Source organism: Cryptomeria japonica, chromosome 4 (assembly GCF_030272615.1).
Source record: "Cryptomeria japonica chromosome 4, Sugi_1.0, whole genome shotgun sequence".
Lineage (NCBI taxonomy): Eukaryota > Viridiplantae > Streptophyta > Pinopsida > Cupressales > Cupressaceae > Cryptomeria > Cryptomeria japonica.
Window position 1 is genome coordinate 88,720,479 of NC_081408.1, and position 20,423 is coordinate 88,740,901.

Below are 20,423 nucleotides of genomic sequence, written 5' to 3' on the forward strand. Positions count from 1 at the left end.
AAATCGAAATTAATTTGCTTAATTATTACATGTGTGTGTGTGAATGCATAGGCCATATTCCTTGGGTTACTGTCAACGAGCTAGGAGACCCCTCCTTGATCATATGTCTGTCTTCGATGGTCCTCCTTGCAACCATCTAGCGCTCAACAAAGTTGTCAGATTACATATAAAAAACAATTATTAACATCATCACATAATTATCATCAACTGGCATAATAATTATTCATCACATTAACAAAATGTCATCAAGCATAATAATATCGCCAAGAATCATAATGTCAAAATAATAACATCAAAACCAATATTGTCAAGTAATATCAATGCCTAAGTTATCAACTAAGTCTAAAACTTAATCATCTAAATCAAGTCGTGACACCTAGTAACTTGGTTGCATTTATGTTTGATCCTGCCTAGCAGCTTGGCTACTATTGTTTTGTGTTTGTCACATATATGAATCACTTTGTAGGCTTTGAGATTTTCTATCTATTTTAAAGGTTTATAATTCCTTCAAAACCAACTTATCTTAAACAAAAAATAACAAGCAATTCATGTGCTAGACTGATTTCATTAGCGGCAACTGGGCTCCCTTGGAGGATGAGGTGATTGCTTTAAAATCCAATGCACTTAGAGGAGGAAAGGAATAACATGGAGAAGACCACCATTGATCTCTAGGAAAAGAAAAGAAAATGATAAAAATTATGTAAGATATCATTGCATTTAGCAAGGAGATGATCAACAAATCGATGGTCTCGATGCAAGTTTTGCAAGAGATGGAAAGGACACATGCCAAGTGTAAGTGCTCTAATGTGGCTTTTGTTGGTTCTCTAGAAAGGTCTACTAAAAGGGGAAATGAATTGCTTCCCTTATGCCACTCTCTCCAAGGAGATTTCAACTAATAGGGGGCTATCTTTTCTAGGGCAGTTGAATATTATCAATCAGGAGTGGTAGGCCATGAAGGTCCCTAGTCTTTTAGGAATTTAGTAGGGGATTCCATAAGTGGAGAATTCTATGCCAGTGTATTCCTTGTGTATTTAGTTTGTTATTTTATTGCTTGTTTGTTTTAAATTTGATATTACATAATCATAATATTGTTGAATATTTGGTTAGATGGTTGAACCCTTAATTGTTATCTTGAACCCATAACTTGTTTCAATCTCTGACTTGACGCTTCTAGAAATGCAAACTACCTGAAAGCAATTACAAGTCAAATGGGAGTGTCTATGATCACAAAAGATAAACTAAATGAAATAAGTTGTGTTTGATCACTGGCTTGAAGATGAATTTAAAAGCCAATGATGAGCCAATTTGCATGAGTTGATGAATGACATGTTCTTTACAGATTACAAAAATAAATCCTTATGTGAATTAATGGCTACCACGTTAATTGTGGTTTTAATTAGGCCTTCACATTGGTTAATTGATCCTAAATTGAATATAGGGAGCACAAGTGCAATAGTACTCTTTAGCTGCCAATTTGTTATTAATCAGCTGAGCTAGAGAGTCAATTAAACATCATATCATAGAGCTTGTAGGCTTGTTCCCGAGAAGCTTGTATGTTTGTTTTAATTTCACCTCCTGTTTCTTTCAAAATTGCACATTTTTGATATGAAAAGGTGTCATTATTCTCTAAGATTGTTAGTGGAAAATACATATATTTTATTGTATTTAATGGGTAGAAAACAATATACCATAAAATTTTGCCTTTATGATTTTTTTTTTTGCATTATGTGAATCCCAAGAGATTTCATTTTATGATAATGTATAAAAATTTGCACGGCTTACCATTTGCGATGTCGTCTCCCCAACCTATGTCGTTTGCGGTGTTGCCATCTGCAGATGGTGCATTGCACTTTGCAGCTGTTGATGCGGTTTTGTCACCTTCTACGACTGATCTAGGTGCGATGGTTTTCTGCTTCTCTCACTCGAGTTGGATATGGTGAGAAGGTGAATGCTTCCACCGCTAAGGTTCGTTCTAGTGCAATGGTGTCTACCGTTGCCGGCTCTGGTGGACAAATTAGGGTTCCGAGTGCTCGTTTTCAACAAGGGTTGAAGAGACTGAATATTGATCAAGGGTTTATACTTGTTTCAATTGCCATCTCCATTAAGATGAAAGCAAAGACTAAAGAGGAAATTGATTACAATGTTTTTATTTTCTCCACATAGGGGGTTATCTGTCGACTTATGGGTTTTGGGCCTAGCCTCCCTCAACTACACTCCTGGATCTCAGAACATTTGGAGCCACTCGTTACTGGTAAAGTTCATATTTACCCCATGGCTAAAGGTTTTTTCATTGCAAAATTTGAGAATGCTCGGGATAGAAATATAATATTATGTGATCATTATTTTAGTTGGGAGGACAAATTTATGCTAATGATTAAACCTTAGCTCTCAGATTTCAATCCTTCTTCTAAAACTTTTAACAAGATCTTGATTTGGGTTCAACTTCGTAATCTTCCCCTTCATCTTTGGGTTGATCCTCTTTTAAAGGAAGTGGGTGAAGCCCTTGGTGATTTTTTGATGGTAGCTGATGAATCTTCTGACAATGTTCACTCCACCTTTGCATGTATTCAGGTTGAAATGGATGTTTCAAAATGGTTGTCTGCTGAGATATATCTCAAATTGTCTAAGCGTTGTTGGGTTCAATCTTTGGACTATGAAGGAATACATTTTCGATGTAGAAGATATTTTAAAACAGGTCATGTAGCTGCACAATGTGGATTAGAGAAAAAGACAATGTCGTCTTCATGGTGGAAAGGGGCTTCCCAAAAACATTATACGGTTGAGAAAAACTCTAAGCAATAGAGGAGTTTTTCTCAGGTGGTTGTGATGGGATCACAAGGTTTTGTGGCTTCTCCTCCAGATGCCACAAATGGTAGGAATGTTGATGCAGAATCCTCTTTGGATGTCACAGATGGTGGGAATGATGATTTTGTGTTGTTTCTTCATGTTGATTCCACTAATGAGAGTGGGAGTGGGCCTCAGGCTGCAAAGTCTTGCGACAGTATTCCAACGGTCAAATCTGGTGGATATTTTGACATTGTTATGTTTGTAAGGAGGAATACTGATGATGAAATGGTGGATGCTCTTTCTGTTGGCACTCATTCTCATAATGAAGGTGGATTTTTACTTGCTTGGCATAGTAAGGTAGTGCAAGTGGAAGAGGGTCGAATTATGGTTAAGGGTAAGAAAGCTAAGCTTTCTAAACCCTCTTTTGACATGACTCTCCATTCCCACAAGAGTAGTGCTAACTGTAAATATTGATGGTTTTAAGTTGGGAGAGCCTTGGTTGGAGTTTTTAAAGTCTTTCTCTGGTGTTGTTTTAGGTTGTGGGAGTCTACTTTTTAAAAAACCCTATATTTGGTTTTGACAGTTTCATCCCTAGTTGTCTAGTTATTTCCTATTCCTTCTTTATGACAACTATTTGTTTGAGGGTCAGTTATGTCTCTACCCCATTGATGTAATATTGAATATGTTTTATATGGGGTGGTTTAGTTGTAGTGATCTATTTTGGCTTAATGTCTTGTTAAGTCCAAACTAATCTTTTTTTGTAAAGGGTTCCAGGTCCCTTCAAAACCCATTTTTTCTTTAATCAAAAACTTTGCAAGGCTTTACAATTTAACAAACATTTTAAACCTTTCGATTTGTTGAGCCAATAATTGATATTTATATTAGGTGAAAAAACTAAAACTTTTGCTTGGCTACCACTATGATTCCCAACCCAATGTTCAAGCTTCATTGCTTGCAAAATTGATAAATGAGCTTATACAAAAATAACAAAAGGAAAAAATAAATCATGATTTGTGTATAGGACATGATAAAAAATGAAGACTTTATCTTCACCAAGGTTTGTGCTACAAATTTAACAATTTGTGGTCTTCTTCCCGAATTACACACCTAAGTTCTAGAATTGTAGAAACCTCTTATTGTTGGAAAGGTTAGGCTATATCCTTGAGCTAACAACTTCTCCATACGGGATTTTGTCTCGTCATGGGATATGGATTTGGTGCTTGGTAGTAGGTTATGGATGTGGGGAAAGCACTACCTCTTTGTCAAGCCTTGGTTTACCTCCTTCAACCTCCTCTCGGATCCTCTCAATATCAAACCAATTTCGGTTAACTAGTAAATATTCCTCTCCAATTTCAGTAAGACTCCTACTATGAGAACATTGGCAATGTCATTGGTTGATTCTTGAAGGTTGACTCTACTACTTCCTACATGGGTCACTCTATTTATGCCCATATTCTAGTAGACATAGATATCTCCAAGGGTTTTTATAGGTATATTGTTTTGATGGTTGGGTATACACGATGGACACAACCACTCGGCTTTTGATTGTCCACTTTCTCAACATATAGGTGAGGCTACATGGTGGAAGAATGCCCACAGTGATCACTTGACCATTTACACTTTTGATTCTCTAATTGACAGTTCCTCTAAAGATGATGAAGCTTCTTAGTTTGTCTCTTGAACTCCCCTTGTGGTGAATCATGTTCCCAATGGTTTTTCTTAGGGATTGGAATGTCTCTACAAAGTCCAACTCCTATGATTCCTTTGGCTCCTAAACCCATCTAACTTCTGATACAATTGTTCATTGGTTGGCTTATCCTTCTACATGTTCATCTGTTTGCATTGTGCATATGGATGGGCTTTTGAGGGTGTGACCACACCCCCAAATGCAAGTCTTAATTTAACTATTTTGCATTTAAACAAATGAATACGATTTGTCATTTAATATGAGTGCAAATTACTACATTCAATATAAAGTAAGATCCATAAGTTAAAATTTTTTGACAAAATGGATAAATGTTCTATCCAATTAGTTAGTGAATATATAAATGAGTTAAATTTTAGATACCATAGTTAGTGTGTATGAAAAACTATGAACACTATTCAATTTAACGACTTCTACTAAGGATAACTTAGCACCAATGTAACCATCCAACCTGAGCGTCAAGCATTCAAAGAACTCGCATACGTAATGGTTCATATGTATGGTTAAGGTAAACTCGGAAAAACTTAAAGTAGCATCAACTTAACCCAAGCATTCATGAAATGAAAGAAAACTAAACATGAAGGCACACATTCCACAATCATGCACAAATAGGACACATGTTCGTAGGTTAGTGTTTAGTAGTTTTCCTTAATTTTTGGTTAGTTACATATCTCATGGCGACTTCCTGATGCGTTTACATCATTAGACCTCATAGACCAATTACATGGCTTACATAGCTTAAATCATGACACCATATTTGGTCTTATTTCAATGATTTAATAATACAACATGCTTTTAATACACAAGATATCACAATGAAATACATGAATCTTTGTCTTCGGATGTAGCCTCTTCCTTGCCATCAAACTCACCTCCATCTACAATCTAGAAGATGTACATATGAGCCAGGTGTTTTTTCATCCCAACCAATCGAAGCTTACGCTTCCCTGTGCTCATGACAAGCTCTCGTCCCTCACTGTTGGTGTTGGAAATAAGCCACACTCGGACCAACGATGGACTTGTCCAAGAGGGGCTAGTAGCTCAATGGTAGAGTACTCCAGCATCATATGGAAGGTCCTAGGTTCGAGTCCTAGCTGGTCCATGTCTCAACATGGTATCAAAGCCATTTCCAGGCTAAGAGCCCCAAGCACACGAAAGGCGTGGCTTAAGGTGGTGCTGGAAATAAGCCACACCAACATAAACTAGCATATATACATAGAAATATATATAAAGAAAGCGGAGAGATATCGAGGCTTTCATTTCAAATTTTAACTTAAAATATAACTTTGTAAATAAAAAATATATATTTCTATATATATATGCTAATAGCATCTGTAGGGGAAATTGGAAATAAATTAAATTATAAAATATTTATTAATTTACAAGTACAAGATTTTACGTTATATTAATTATTTAATGACTTATAAATCAAATAATTTATATTAAATGAATTATTGAAATTATTTTAAAATTAGTAGGAGTTGTTATATGTTATTTAGTTTTACGATTATGCTTTCATTTCATTGAGGTTTATCATTTCTATATGTTTTCAAGTTAACGGGTTAGAATTCCATTTTGTTTGGTTTCATTGCTTAATTTGGTTGAGTTTAGTATTGGGGTTAGGGTTAGGGTTAGATTTATGGTTCAATTTGATGTAGGATATAGGTTTATTTGGTTTAGCGTTTAGTGTTACATGTAGGCTTGGGATGAAAACATTAACCCCTAATCTAATGAGGGTTAGGGTTTAATTATATTTAGTGTTGAATTTGGTTTATAGTTAGGGTTTGATTTTGTTTTAGAAATAAAAAATACAAACAAATTACTAGAAATTGCTACAGCAATAAAAACATGAATATTTTTACTCAAATGATCAACTGATCAACTGATCGAAAACATAAGACATCACATCCCAAATAATAATATAATTATCTACTTCATGTAAATCTCTCATGGAGTTCTCCTCATGTAGAAGGGTTGGAATTAATCTTATGCCAATAAATGCTGGAGAGAAAACATTCCAGAAATAGCTTTACAATTAGTCATCCTCTCCACAAAATAAATATTTGTATAATAACACCATTCATCCTTCCAACTGTAATATCAAAACAAAAAAACTTCAATGTATTGTATTTCTTTCCAACTGTAAAATTAACCCCAAAAAAATTAAGCACAAACCCTAACTAAACTCTTTGTCAATCTCCCAGATAAACCCTATGTTCCTCTTGAAATTGGTTGGCTAAAATTAACATTTTATAGCTCATCAAAAGGGAATCCAAGTCAAGTGAGAAAGGGAGGCATCATTAGGGATGAGTTAGATAGCTTGATTATTTTCTACATGATCAATTTAGGGGTCAAGACCTCCAACTTTGCTAAGGTGGCTCCTGTGTACCATGTTATCTCTCTAGAAATGGACAAAGCCTTTGTTAAAATTATTGTTGAAGGTGACTCGAGAAACATAATCATGATGCTTAATGGTAAGGCTTCCCCTAGCTAAACTATGAGAAATCTCGTCATTGATTTTCACCATACAAATTAACTCACACTCTCTAGGAAGAGGGAACACATCAACGAATAGGCTAGCTAATCTGAGACCTTTCATAAAAAAAATTGAAGGTGTGGACCTCTATGCATGCCCTCCTAGATGATAAGGGTGCAATGATTCTAAATGATCAAAAATCTAATATGGACACTTGATATATGGGATGTCATATTTGTAATGGTTTATTTTGTTTTCTTTTTCCACTATCATCATTATCCTAAGTGGGGAAAGTCCTTTCCTCTTTCAAATAGGATCACTTGTTTAAAAATCATTAAAGTTTGGCTTTTTGTGCTTTTCATCTCCAACTTTCTTAATTCGTCTGTTTTGAGTAAAGTTACTTCCAGTGTTATACTCAGGCCTACCATGGGTGGTGATTTGATTCAGGTGATTTGATTCAAGTGGATCCTAGCAATTGTGTGTCCTTGAAAAATGATACCACTTTATGGTTGACATTTGAAAGGAGGAATTTTTCCTTCTATATAGAGGCAATTATAGGCCATGACCCTTCCCTTTTGGTTGATTTTTTTGTTCCTAGAAAGTTTAGGCTGAGTTGATTTCATAGAGATTTCTTTTAATTTGTTTGTTGAGCTTATCTATGTAGCCACTAGTATCTTTTCCTTTGAAACCCAAAGGAAATTACAATGACAACTTCAAGAAATCCCTGATGAAAGGCGAAAAAATCAATCATTTGTAGAATGGTTCAATGAGGAGGATCTTCTAAGGGAGTGGAAGGATGTTGTAGAGGTTCTGATGAGTTATATGACTCTTGACCACATATTTAAAATATTTCAATCTCAACTCTTCCCTATGTTAAATCATTTTAGACATGGTATAAAGATAAATTTCGCTTTTTGTATTCACTCTTCTCTGCCTCAATCAATTGTGGCAACTCAATCAAAACCTAATGGTTAGCCCCTTAATCAAGGTTTGATTCTTAGACTTTATTACTATAATTTGAGCCTAACCCTAGCCTATAATTATTTGCCCTATATGGCTAATCTCTCTTTAATTGTGGACTTGAACAAGTGCCCTCCATCGAATTTGAAAGGAGCAAATAGATTCAGAGGGGTTGATTTGGTCTTATCAAACATATAAATCCAGATCTGAGCACCAATGAATACGTAGAAGGGAGAAATGGAGAAAAGTGATACCCAAAGCCCTCTTGGAAATTAATTCCTGCTAATTTTTCAAAAGAGAATCGATCTGAGTCAGAAGGAGAACAAAGAAGAGTGTAGGGCGATAAGACTGGCATGAAAATAAAGTATGGGAGGTGACGATATTCCCTTTGTTCGTGGGATTGATTTGGTTTATCCAAATCAAATCTTGTAAAACCAAAGCAATTAACAATCCAAGACTAAGCCAACAATATATCCAAAACCAAGCAAATCGATATGTTAAGTCTACAAAAAAAGAATAAGAACAAAATTTACCAGATCACCTTGCAGCCAATGTGAGGGGAGATGGGGGTGTTAGAACATCAGGCATTGGAAATTTGTAGGAAAGGAAAGTGAGAAGGGGGAGGTGTGGTTCCTCCTCAATAGCAAATCGATCTTCCTTGCTGCTCTTTCCACCGATCGGTACCCTCTGCAGCACATGGAAAGGAGAGGAAGTGATGGTAAGACAATAGTGCCTTATCCTTTGACAATCAATTCGACCCCACCAACGCCCTAAGAAAATCGACTCAGCACAAAAAAAAAAAGAAAAAAAAAGTGATGCCTAAAACTTCGACGTCTTTCATATGATAATTGGCTCAGTATTTATAAATAATTTAGCTGAGGTTTTCATCCAGGAAAAGTGGATCTTGAATGCAGAAAAATCAGGGTGATTGGAGAGTTAGAAGTGGAGTAAACTCATTTAGATTAGTCAGTTAAGAAAGTTGATCAAGAGTTGGACTGGATTGATTAGCCAGTTATGGAAAAGAACTAGAGAGTTGACAGGAAGTTATTGAGAGTTTTACTCTCCATCAAAATTTGAACTCAAGTGTTAGATTTAAAACATGCTTGAATCAAATAATCTATTAATTGGAATTAATATTTTAAATTCATTTACTTTTAATCCCTTATTTAACATTTTTAATTTAAATTTAATATCTTATGCTTCAATTATTATCTTAATGTTATTCATTATCGATTTCCCAAATCAAAATTAATTTCTTTAATTATTACATGTGTGTGTATGAATGCACAGACCATATTCCTTGGGTTATTGTCAACGAGCTAGGAGACCCCTCCTCGATCATATGTTTGTCTTCGATGGTCGTGCTTGCATCCATCACGCGCTCAACAAAATCGTCAGATTACATATAAAAAAAAATTATTAACATCATCAACTGGTATAATAATTAATCATCACATTAACAAAATGTCATCAAGGATAATAATGTCACCAAGCGTCATAATGTCAAAATAATAGCATGAAATACCATATTGTCAAGTAATATCAATGCCTAACTTATCAACTTAGTCTAAAACTTATTTGTCTAAATCGAATCGTGACACCTAGCAACTTGGTTCCAATTATGTTTGATCTTGCCTGGCAGCTTGGCTACTATTGTTTTGTGTTTGTCACTTCTAGGAATCACTTTGTAGGCTTTGAGATTTCTATCTATTTTAAAGGTTTATAATTCCTTCAAAACCAACATATCTTAATCAAAAAATAACAAGCAATTCATGTCCTAGACTGATTTCATTAGCGGCAGGTGGGCTTCCTTGGAGGATGAGGTGATTGCTTTAAAATCCAATGCACTCTTAGAGGAGGAAAGGAATAACATGGAGAAGACCACCATTGATCTCTAGGACAAGCAAAGAAAATGATGAAAATTATGTAAGATATCATTGCATTTAGCAAGGAGATGATCAACAAATCGATGGTCTCAATGCAAGTTTTGCAAGAGATGGAAAGGAAACATGCCAAGTGTAAGTGCTCTAATGTGGCTTTTGTTGGTTCTCTATAAAAGTCAACTAAAAAATGAAATGAACTTCTTCCCCTATGCCACTCTCTCCAAGGAGATTTCAACTAATAGGGGGTTATCTTTTCTAGGGCAGTTGAATATTATCAATCAGGAGTGGTAGGCCATGAAGGTCCCTAGTCTTTTAGGAATTTAGTAGGGGATTCCATAAGTGGAGAATTCTATGCCAGTGTATTCCTTGTATATTTAGTTTGTTATTTTATTGCTTGTTTGTTTTAGATTTGATATTACATAAACAGTGTATTGTTGAATATTTGGTTAGATGGTTGAACCCTTAATTGTTATCTTGAACCCATAACTTGTTTCAATCTCTGACTTGATGCTTCTAGAAATGCAAACTACCTAAAAGCACTTACAAGTCAAATGGGAGTGTCTATGATGACAAAAAGATAAACTAAATGAAATAAGTTGTGTTTGATCACTGGCTTGAAGATGAACTTAAAAGCCAATGATGAGCCAATTCGCATGAGTTGATGAATGACATGTTCTTTACAGATTACACAAATGAATCCTTATGTGAATTAATGGCTGCCACGTTAATTGTGGTTTTAATTAGGCCTTCACATTGATTAATTGATCCTAAATTGAATATAGGGAGCACAAGTGAAACCATACTCTTTAGCTGCCAATTTGTTATTAATCAACTGAGCTAGAGAATCAATTAAACATCATATCATAGAGCTTGTAGGCTTGTTCTCGATAAACTTATATGTTTGTTTTAGTTGCCCCTCCCGTTTCTTTCAAAATTGCACATTTCAGATACTAAAAGGTGTCACTATTCTCTAAGATTGTTAGTGGAAAATAGATATATTTTATTGTATTTAATGGGTAGAAAAAATTATACCATAAAAGTTTGCCTTTATGATTTATTTTTTTGCATTATGTGAATCCCAAGAGATTTCATTTTATGATAATGCATAAAACTTTGCAAGGCTTTCCCATCTGCGATGTCATCTGCCCAAACTATGTCATCTACGGTGTTGCCATCTGCGGATGGTCCATTGCAGTTTACGCCTGTTGATGGGGTTTTATCGCCTTCTACAACTGATCTAGGTGTGACGGTTACTTCTTCCATCACTAGAGTTGGATCTGGTGCGAAGGTGAATGCTTCCACCGCTAAGGTTGGTTCTAGTGCGATGGTGTCTACCGTTGCCGACTCTGGTGGACAGATTAGGGTTTTGAGTGCTCATTTTCAACAAGGGTTGAAGAGACTTAATGTTGATAGAGGGTTTATACCTATTTCAAATGCCATCTCCATTAAGATGAAAGCAAAGACAGAAGAGGAAATTGATTACTATGTTTCTATTTTTTCCACATAGGGGGTTATCTGTCGATTTAAGGGTTTTTGGCCTAACCTCCCTCAACTACACTCCTGGATCTCAGAACATTAGGAGCCACTCATTACTGGTAAAGTTCATATTTACCCCATGGCTTAAGGGTTTTTCATTGCAAAATTTGAGAATGCTCGGGATAGAAATATAATATTATGTGATCATTATTTTAGTTGGGAGGACAAATTTATGCTAATGATTAAACCTTGGCACTCAGATTTCAATCCTTCTTCTAAAACTTTTAACAAGATCTTGATTCGGTTTCAAGTTCCTAATCTTCCCTTTCATCTTTGGGTTGATCCTCTTTTAGAGGAAGTGGGTGAAGCCCTTGGTGATTTTTTGATGGTAGATGATGAATCTTCTGATATTCTTCACTCCACCTTTGCATGTATTCAAGTTGAAATGGATGTTTCAAAAGGGTTGCCTGCTGAGATATATATGAAATCTTCTAAGGGTTGTTGGGTTCAATATTTGGACTATGAAGAAATACATTTTCGATGTAGAAGATATTTTAAAACAGGTGATGCGGTTGCACAATGTGGATTAGAGAAAAAGACAATGTCGACTTCATGGTGGAAAGGGGCTTCCCAAAAGCATGCCACAAATGGTGGGAACATTGATGCAGCATCCTCTTTGGATGTCACAAATGGAGGGAATGATGATGTTGTGTTAGTTGTTCATGTTGATTCCCCTAATGAGAGTGGGAATGGGCCTCAAGCTGCAAAGTCTTGTGATAGTATTCCAACGGTCAAATCTGGTGGATATTTTGACATTGTTATGTTTGTAATGAGGAATACTGATGATGAAATGGTGGATGCTCTTTCTGTTGGCACTCATTCTCATAATGAAGGTGGATTTTTACTCGCTTGGCACAGTAAGGCAGTGCAAGTGGAAGAGGGTCGAATTATGGTTAAGGGTAAGAAAGCTAAGCTTTCTAAACCCTCTTTTGACATGACTCTCCATTCCCACAAGAGTAGTGCTAACTATAAATATTGATGATTTTAAGTTGGGAGAGCCTTGGTTGGAGTTTTTAAAGTCTTTCTTTGGTGTTGTTTTAGGTTGTGGGAGTCTACTTTTAAAAAAACCCTATATTTGGTTTTGAGAGTTTCATCCCTGGTTGTCTAGTTATTTCTTGTTCCTTCCTTATGACAACTATTTGTTTGAGGGTCAGTTATGTCTCTACCCCATTGATGTAATATTGAATATGTTTTATATGGGGTGGTTTAGTTGTAGTGATCTATAGGAAAAAATGAACAAGCTTCAAGAAGTATAAATTGGATCTTCAGGATCACATGAGGGAGTTTTGTACTATGAGTATGGAATTTGCGCACAACAAAACTTTACCTGATGCATCTTTTCCCTAGGAGTAGCAATCAATGGGATGGTTATCAAGATTATCATCCGGAATCAAATCTTTTGAAGAACTCGTGAATAGATTTATTTCACAGTATTCCTACAATGTAAGGAATGAGATAACAATGCTCAATTTATGCTATGTTAAAAAAAAGAATGGTGAATCTTTTATGATCTTCTTGCAATGATAGAAATGGATGTTTAATAGGTATCCAAGAAATGTACCTGATCAAGAAAAGATGGACATATTCATTGATAATCTTATCAATGAGATGAGTTATCGACTAAAAATGCAATGTCCTCCCTCTTTCACCAAGATGATTGAGAATGGTCTGAAAATAGAAGATGCGATGGTAAAGAAAGGAGAGCTAAAACTTTACAATAACTCTTACAACGACAATGACAAACCTAAATTCTGGTCAAAGAATAAGAATGTATTCAATGGAGGAAATGGCAACAATAGTGCTACAAAACAACAACCAATTTTTAATCTATCAAGTCAAGTCCCAAACAATAACAATCAAGAAAGCAATAAAGCCAAGTCTTTCTTCTCCAATCCTCATAGGAAATTCACAAACATTGGAGAACCATTAGAATCAGCTTTAAAAACTCTTCTTGCAAACAAATTTATTGTTTTACCAGAAGCAAGAAGTTATTAACCACCAATCAAACCTAATTGGTAGTATAACAATCATTTTTGTAATTACCATCGGAATAAAGGACACCAAACAAATGATTGTTAGAGATTGAAACACCTTATCCAAGATCTAATTGATAATGGAACTATCATGATGGATAGCCATAAGATAAACAAATCACACCTAGCTTTCAAAACTCCACTCCTGAATTATGAAAAAGGTGAACCACCCCAATTAAAAGATGACAAAGAAAACCCAAAGTGAACTCCACTTATACATATGATGATGTGGTAAATGTCATCATTATTAAAGATAATCCACCTTCAGAGCCAATCAATGTCATTACAAGAAGCAAAGAAAAGGTCACCTTTTCGGGTATAATAAAAAACTCAACATGCATTTCACAACAATACAATCTAGTAGAGAAATTACAAAGAATATCCGCTCATATTATTTTGGAACTTCTCAAAGTTTCACCTATGCATAAGGAAATTTTGGAAAAAGCTTTAGTGGAAACAACAGTTCCAAAAGACTTGGATGTGGATCAATTCCAAAACATGGTGGGACACCTTATAGCCCCTCATTGCTTATCATTTTCTAAAAAAGATGACACATCCTTGCAACATCGTCACAATTCTCATTTACATGTTGAAGTAGCCATTAATAAAACTCGTGCCAAATGCGTACTCATAGATGGTGGAGCGGGATTAAACATTTGTGCATTAAGTTTAATAAAAGTTTTAGGATATTCAAAAAATGCAGTAGATCCAAAGAAGAAAAAAACTATTGAAGCTTATGATGAAGTAGAGCATTCTTCTAAAGGAACTATGGTGTTGCCAATAAAAATAGGACCTGTGGAAAGGAATACATTATGTCAGATTTTAGATTTGAACATCTCTTACAACATTCTTCTGGGAAGACCGTGGATTCACACCATGCAAGTAGTTCCTTCTACATATCATCAATGTGTAAAATTTCCTCATGAAGGACAAGAGGTCACTATAATTGCATACTCTAGCCAATATTGCAATAATATGAAGCCAACACAAGATACAAGAGTTCCACATAACAGAGAGTCAGTATATCCTACCAAAGAAATTCAAGAAGTTATGGGAAACATTTGAGAAAAAGCTTAAATTGAATGATGAAGGAATGGGAAAATATTCTTTGCATAATTTTTCACTTTCACCTAAGTCATATGGAAAGCCTACAAATATCCAATCAAAGACCTCAGAGAAATCAAAAGATATATTTAATGGAGCATTTGTTAGAGCTGGAACCCTTGAAGAAGAAACCGAAGACAAGGACATTCTTGGCTGGTTGTACAAAGATGAAAATGAAACTAGAGCAATAGGTGCAGAAGTCACTATTCCCATAGAACAATATGGTAATGGTTATAAAATCATGCAAAAAATGGGATATGAAGGAAAAAGACCAATTGGTAAGTGAAATCAAGGTATTTCAAAACCTATTTGTCCCCACTCACAATCTAAAGAAGATAAATCGGGGCTTGGATATCTAAAAATAAATCAAAAGCAACATAATCATAAACAGCCAAAGTAGAGAAAGATATCAGTCTCTAAAGAAGAACAATGGAAAGAATAGCTACATCAAGCAGTAGAAATGGTAGCCAATAAGCGGAAACAAGAAGAACCTAAGAAACAAGAAGAAGAGATTGTAATCAAAAGAAAAGAAGAATCTTGTCAACAAGTTCAAGGAATACGAACAAGTACAAAATATCAACAAGATATTCCAGAAGCAGTGAACATCGAGATGGCAGAAATCAGAGAACTTTTTGCACCATACAACGTTCCTGTGTGGTATAGTTGTATAGCCCTAGACAATGGTTCAAAGACAGATTCAGATGAATATGAATGGGGTCCAAATGTCTCATCTAGTATATCAAGTGAAGAAAGAAACGAAGAGAAAGCAACCATCACAAAGGAAGACTTTTTTATTACAAAACAAAAGATGGAGTTAGAAAGAAGACAAGAAGAACTCATAATCAAGAGAAAAGAGGCATATACAAGATAGCAAAAGAAAGAGGATGACAAAGACAAAGAAATAACGCCATAAGAAGGAAAAACACATATAGATCAAGCATCTAGAAATATCAGATTTTTATCAAATAAAGAGAAAGATGTACAAAGGTATGGCAGAACCATAGAAGAACTAAGAGATAGTCAAGTAGAATTGACTATTAGTCCAGAAGAAACTGAGTTTGAAAGAAGACAAAATCTGGCAAAATAATTCTCTATATCATGTGCACCAGTATGTCAACTTCAAAATGCAAATGAATTTATTGAAAATAATCAAGAAGGATCTTGCAGTACTAAAGATGTGTGTGTTGATATAATCCATTCGTTTAAGGGACAAACATCAGATGAAGATCCATTTGAGTATGAACCACAAAATACTAATACTAATTTTGTTAAAACTAATTGGAGAATACTTGGGAGAGATAATCCTCAAGATAATTCTATCTATGGCATGACCTACCCTACTCCAAATTATCATCACTATGTCATGAATTTTGAAGCACCTAACGAAGACAATGATTATTACTTACCCCTTCTTCATCCTAAATTAATTGATTGGGATAATCTAGAAAACCATGAATTAGATGTCTTTTCCAATGATCATGACTTTGTTGTCGAACACATAAGACCTAAGATATCTTCCAGTGTCGAATCAAGTAACGTTTCTTGCAGTCAGGAGAATGCCAAACTTTCCAGTCACAAAATTGAAATAAAACAAGGAAAGAGGCCTACTGTTGAAAACCATTTCATGGCAACACTAGATCAATCAAAAGGGAAAATAAAGGACATATCTGACGGTGAAAACCTCTTAGAGGCACCAGAAGATGCAAAGTTTGACATCCTCCCTGCATATTTTTAGGAGAGATCTGCTATTCAAATAGAACCAATAGAAGCAATAAACATTGGAACATCAAAGGATCCCAAGATACTTCATTCTGCTGCCTCATTATCAGATAAAGAGAGGAAAGAATACATGGAACTCTTCAAACAAAGACAAATAAATTTTGCTTGGTCCTATGTTGACATGCTTGGACTTAATCTAGATCTTATAATGCATCATCTCAATATGGATTTAAAAGAAAAACCAGTTAAGAAAAAGCTAAGGAAGATGCATCCACACATTGCTCTTCTTGTAAAAGTTGAGCTAAAGAAACTATTAGAGGTGGGTTCCATAAGACCTATTGCCTATCCAGAATGGGTTTCCAGCATTGTACCAGTGTCAAAGCTAGATAAAAGCATAAGAGTCTACACCGATTTTAGAGATTTCAACAAAGCATGTCCCAAAGATGATTTCCCACTACCAAACATTGATATAATTGTGGACTTATCAGCAGGGCATGAGATGTTTTCATTAATGGATGGCTTCTCAAGATACAATCAAATAAGAATCACCCCTAGAGATCAAGAAAAGACAGCATTCACATGTGCATGGGGTACTTATTGCTAGAATGTTATGTCATTTGGGCTTAAGAATGCAGGAGTAACTTATCAAAGGGCCATGATGATAATTTTTCATGATATGATGCATACATTTATGGAAGATTATGTAGATGATATAGTTGCAAAATCTCATACAAGACAAGAACATTTGAAAATCTTAAGCAAGATCTTTGATAGGCTGGAAAGATATCAGTTGAGATTAAATCCAAAGAAACGTGCATTTGGAGTAACCTCTGGAAAACTTCTTGGGTACATTATATCAGCCCGTGGAATTGAAGTAGATCCTGAAAAAGGTAAAAGCCATCATGGACATGGAGTCACCTAGGAACATAAGTCAATTGTGATCTTTACAAGGAAGATTGCAATCGATCAGAAGATTTGTCTCTCAATTAGCAGATAGATGTCATCCATTCACTCATCTTCTACATAAGAATGTTCCATTCAAATGGGATCAGAAATGTGAAGAATATTTTATGCAAATCAAAGAATATCTCATGAATCCTCTAGTATGGGTATCACCAATCAAAGAGAAGCCATTGTTGCTCTATATCTCGGTGACAAATGTATCATTAGGCGCTCTATTAGCTCACAATGATGAAGAAGGAAAAGAAAGAGCAATGTATTACATCAGTAAAACACTTGTCGGGTATGAACTAAATTATACATCAATAGAGAAGACATTTCTAGCAGTTGTATTTGTAAATTAGAAGCTGCGATATTATATGCTGACTCATTCCGTGAAGTTAATAGCAAAGATAGATCCACTAAAGTATTTGTTGAACAAGTCAACTTTGACAGGCAGATTAGCCAAATGGGTTATGATACTGAGTGAATATGATATAGAGTATGTTGATCGAAAATCTATCAAAAGACAGGTCATTGCTAATCAATTAGCTAAAGCTCCTTTACAAAATAACATACCATTGCACATTGAATTTCCTGATGCATACGTTCTGATAGTATGTACAAAATTTTGGGAATTGTACTTTGATGGTTCTTATACACAATATGGATCAGGTGTAGGAATTTTATTCATCACACCTCGGGGACATACAATTCCAAAATCATATAGACTGCAGTTTCCATGTACAAACAATACTACAGAATATGAAGCATTGACTATTGGGCTCAAAAGGACTATTGAATGGAATATCAAGGAATTACATGTTTATGGTGATTCACAACTTATCATCAATAAAATAAATGATCATTACAAAACTAAGGATGACAAGCTCATGCCCTATAAAAAGTTGGTAGAAGAGTTTAAAGGGCAATTTGCAGAAATATCATTTACTCAAACCCCAAGAAATGAGAATAAACCAGAAGGAGTAATGGCTACACTAGCATCTCTCTTACAGAATCGAGAGAATCAACAACATTACGAATTCCTCGTGGAAGATATCTTAACCCCTACCATTCAATCCCAACATACCTACATGATTTGTCAAATATCAGGAATCAGTCAATCCTTATACAACCAAACCTATCAGTACTTAAAAGAGAATATCCTTCCTCCTGACCTATCCCACAATTAAAGAAGAAATTTTATCCGCCAGTCATCCCGCTATACTATTATTGTTGATACCTTATATAGGTGAGGTCTAGATGGTACTTTATTGAGATGTCTTGAATAAGAAGAATCTAAGAAAGTTCTTAACGAAGTTCACACAGGTATTTGTGGCACACACTCAAGTGGATTAACACTGGCTAAGAAAATTCTTCGTATGGGTTACTATTGGCCTACATTGGAGAGAGTTTCAGTCACATATGCCAAAAAATGCAAACAATGTCAAATCCATGGGAATATCATTCATGCACCAACACAAGAATTGTATCCTATGGCTGGATCATGGCCATTTTCTCAATGGGGCCTTGATTTCGTAGGAAAGATAAATCCTTCATCTTCTAATAGACATATGTTCATTTTGACTACTACTGAATATTTCACTAAATGGATTGAAGCAGTACCTCTAATAAAAGTGATAGGAAAACAAATATCATCATTCATCTTGAATTATATAATCTATCGCTATGAAGTTCCTATGACCATTATCACCGACAATGGACGACCATTTAAGAATCAAGATGTGAAGGAACTATGTGAGCAATTTCATATACAACATAGGTTTTCTACTCCATATTATCCACAAGGAAATGGTCAAGATGAGGCATCAAATAAAATTATCTTGAAAATCTTGAAGAAAACAATCAATAAAGCTGGAAAAGACTGGCACATTCAGCTAAATCCTTCTCTTTGGGCATACCGAACCAGCATCTGCACACCAATGGGGGTAAATCCATATTTCTTAGTCTATGGATCAGAAGCCATATTACCAGTAGAAGTAGAGATACCTTCTCTATGAGTTTCCTTGAAAGGTCTTGTACCAGAGGAAGAACAACAAGGCTCTAGACTCCAAGAACTTGAACTGATCCAGGAACGTCGCCAAAATGCAACAAATCATTTGAAAGTGTATCAATAGAGAATGGAAAGAAGTTATAATCACAGATTCAAGTCATGCATTTTTCAAATTAGAAATATAGTTCTAAGGAAGAATCCAAGAAATCAGCAAGACTGAGAAAAGAAGGGTAAATTTGAACCAAATTGGCTAGGATATTTTGTTATAATAGCAACATATGGCTCAGGAGCATACAAGTTATCTACCCCCGAAGGTGATTGGTTTGATGAACCTATCAATTCCATCCATCTCAAAAAACTTCTATGCTTGAGATATAAAGTCCTGGAAAAAATCAATAAAAAGCATAGAAAGTCCTGGAAAAAATCAATAAATAGCATATAAAGTCCTGAAGAAATCAGTAAAAATCAAAAAATTAGAAATCCCTAAAAAGCATAAAATAGTTAAACAAAATAAAAATAAGAAGAAAAGCGAAAAATGCAATAAATTTAGATGGTGAAAACCTGGTAATTAGGCGCTCTCTAAAAAGTGAGTTCTTCCATCTATGAGATCACTTTGCACACCTATCCACTCCATCCTATCGCATCTATCATTTCCATCTATCTTAGCTTATCCATTCCATCTTTCACGTATGTTGCTCTAAACCATTGAGTATGCAGCTTACCAACAATTATCAATTTTTGACATACTTATCATAGTCATTGTCTTATATTTTATCAGAATCGATCAATCTGCATTTGTATCCCACCATGATATGGATCTTGATCAATTCTTACGTCCATAATTAATTTTTGTTTCTGCTAGGGGCAAAATCCTAATTCCTTTTTCTAAGGTGATCTTTTGAATCTTTGAAAATCTAAAACATTCAAAAAACTTAGAAAAATCAAAAACACCTAGGGTTTTTAAACAGATAGCGAGCAACAAAGCAGCGAAGATCAAGGCATTTCATGGCAACTGAAACATGAAACTCAAAAAATGAAGAATCAACTAGCAAGTAATAAAGGATTATCCAAGATCATTCATCAAGATGATTAATTCAGTTAATGACCGTGAGAACATGTGAATGACATGTGAGATTCAATGTTTATATCTTGATTTTATTGCTAATAATTTACTCTATGCGACTCAAGGATGTCCATGACTAGAGAAGCTATGATGGGGCATGATTGTTTTTCTTTGATTATTGTTTTTGGTTAATCTCTTATTAAG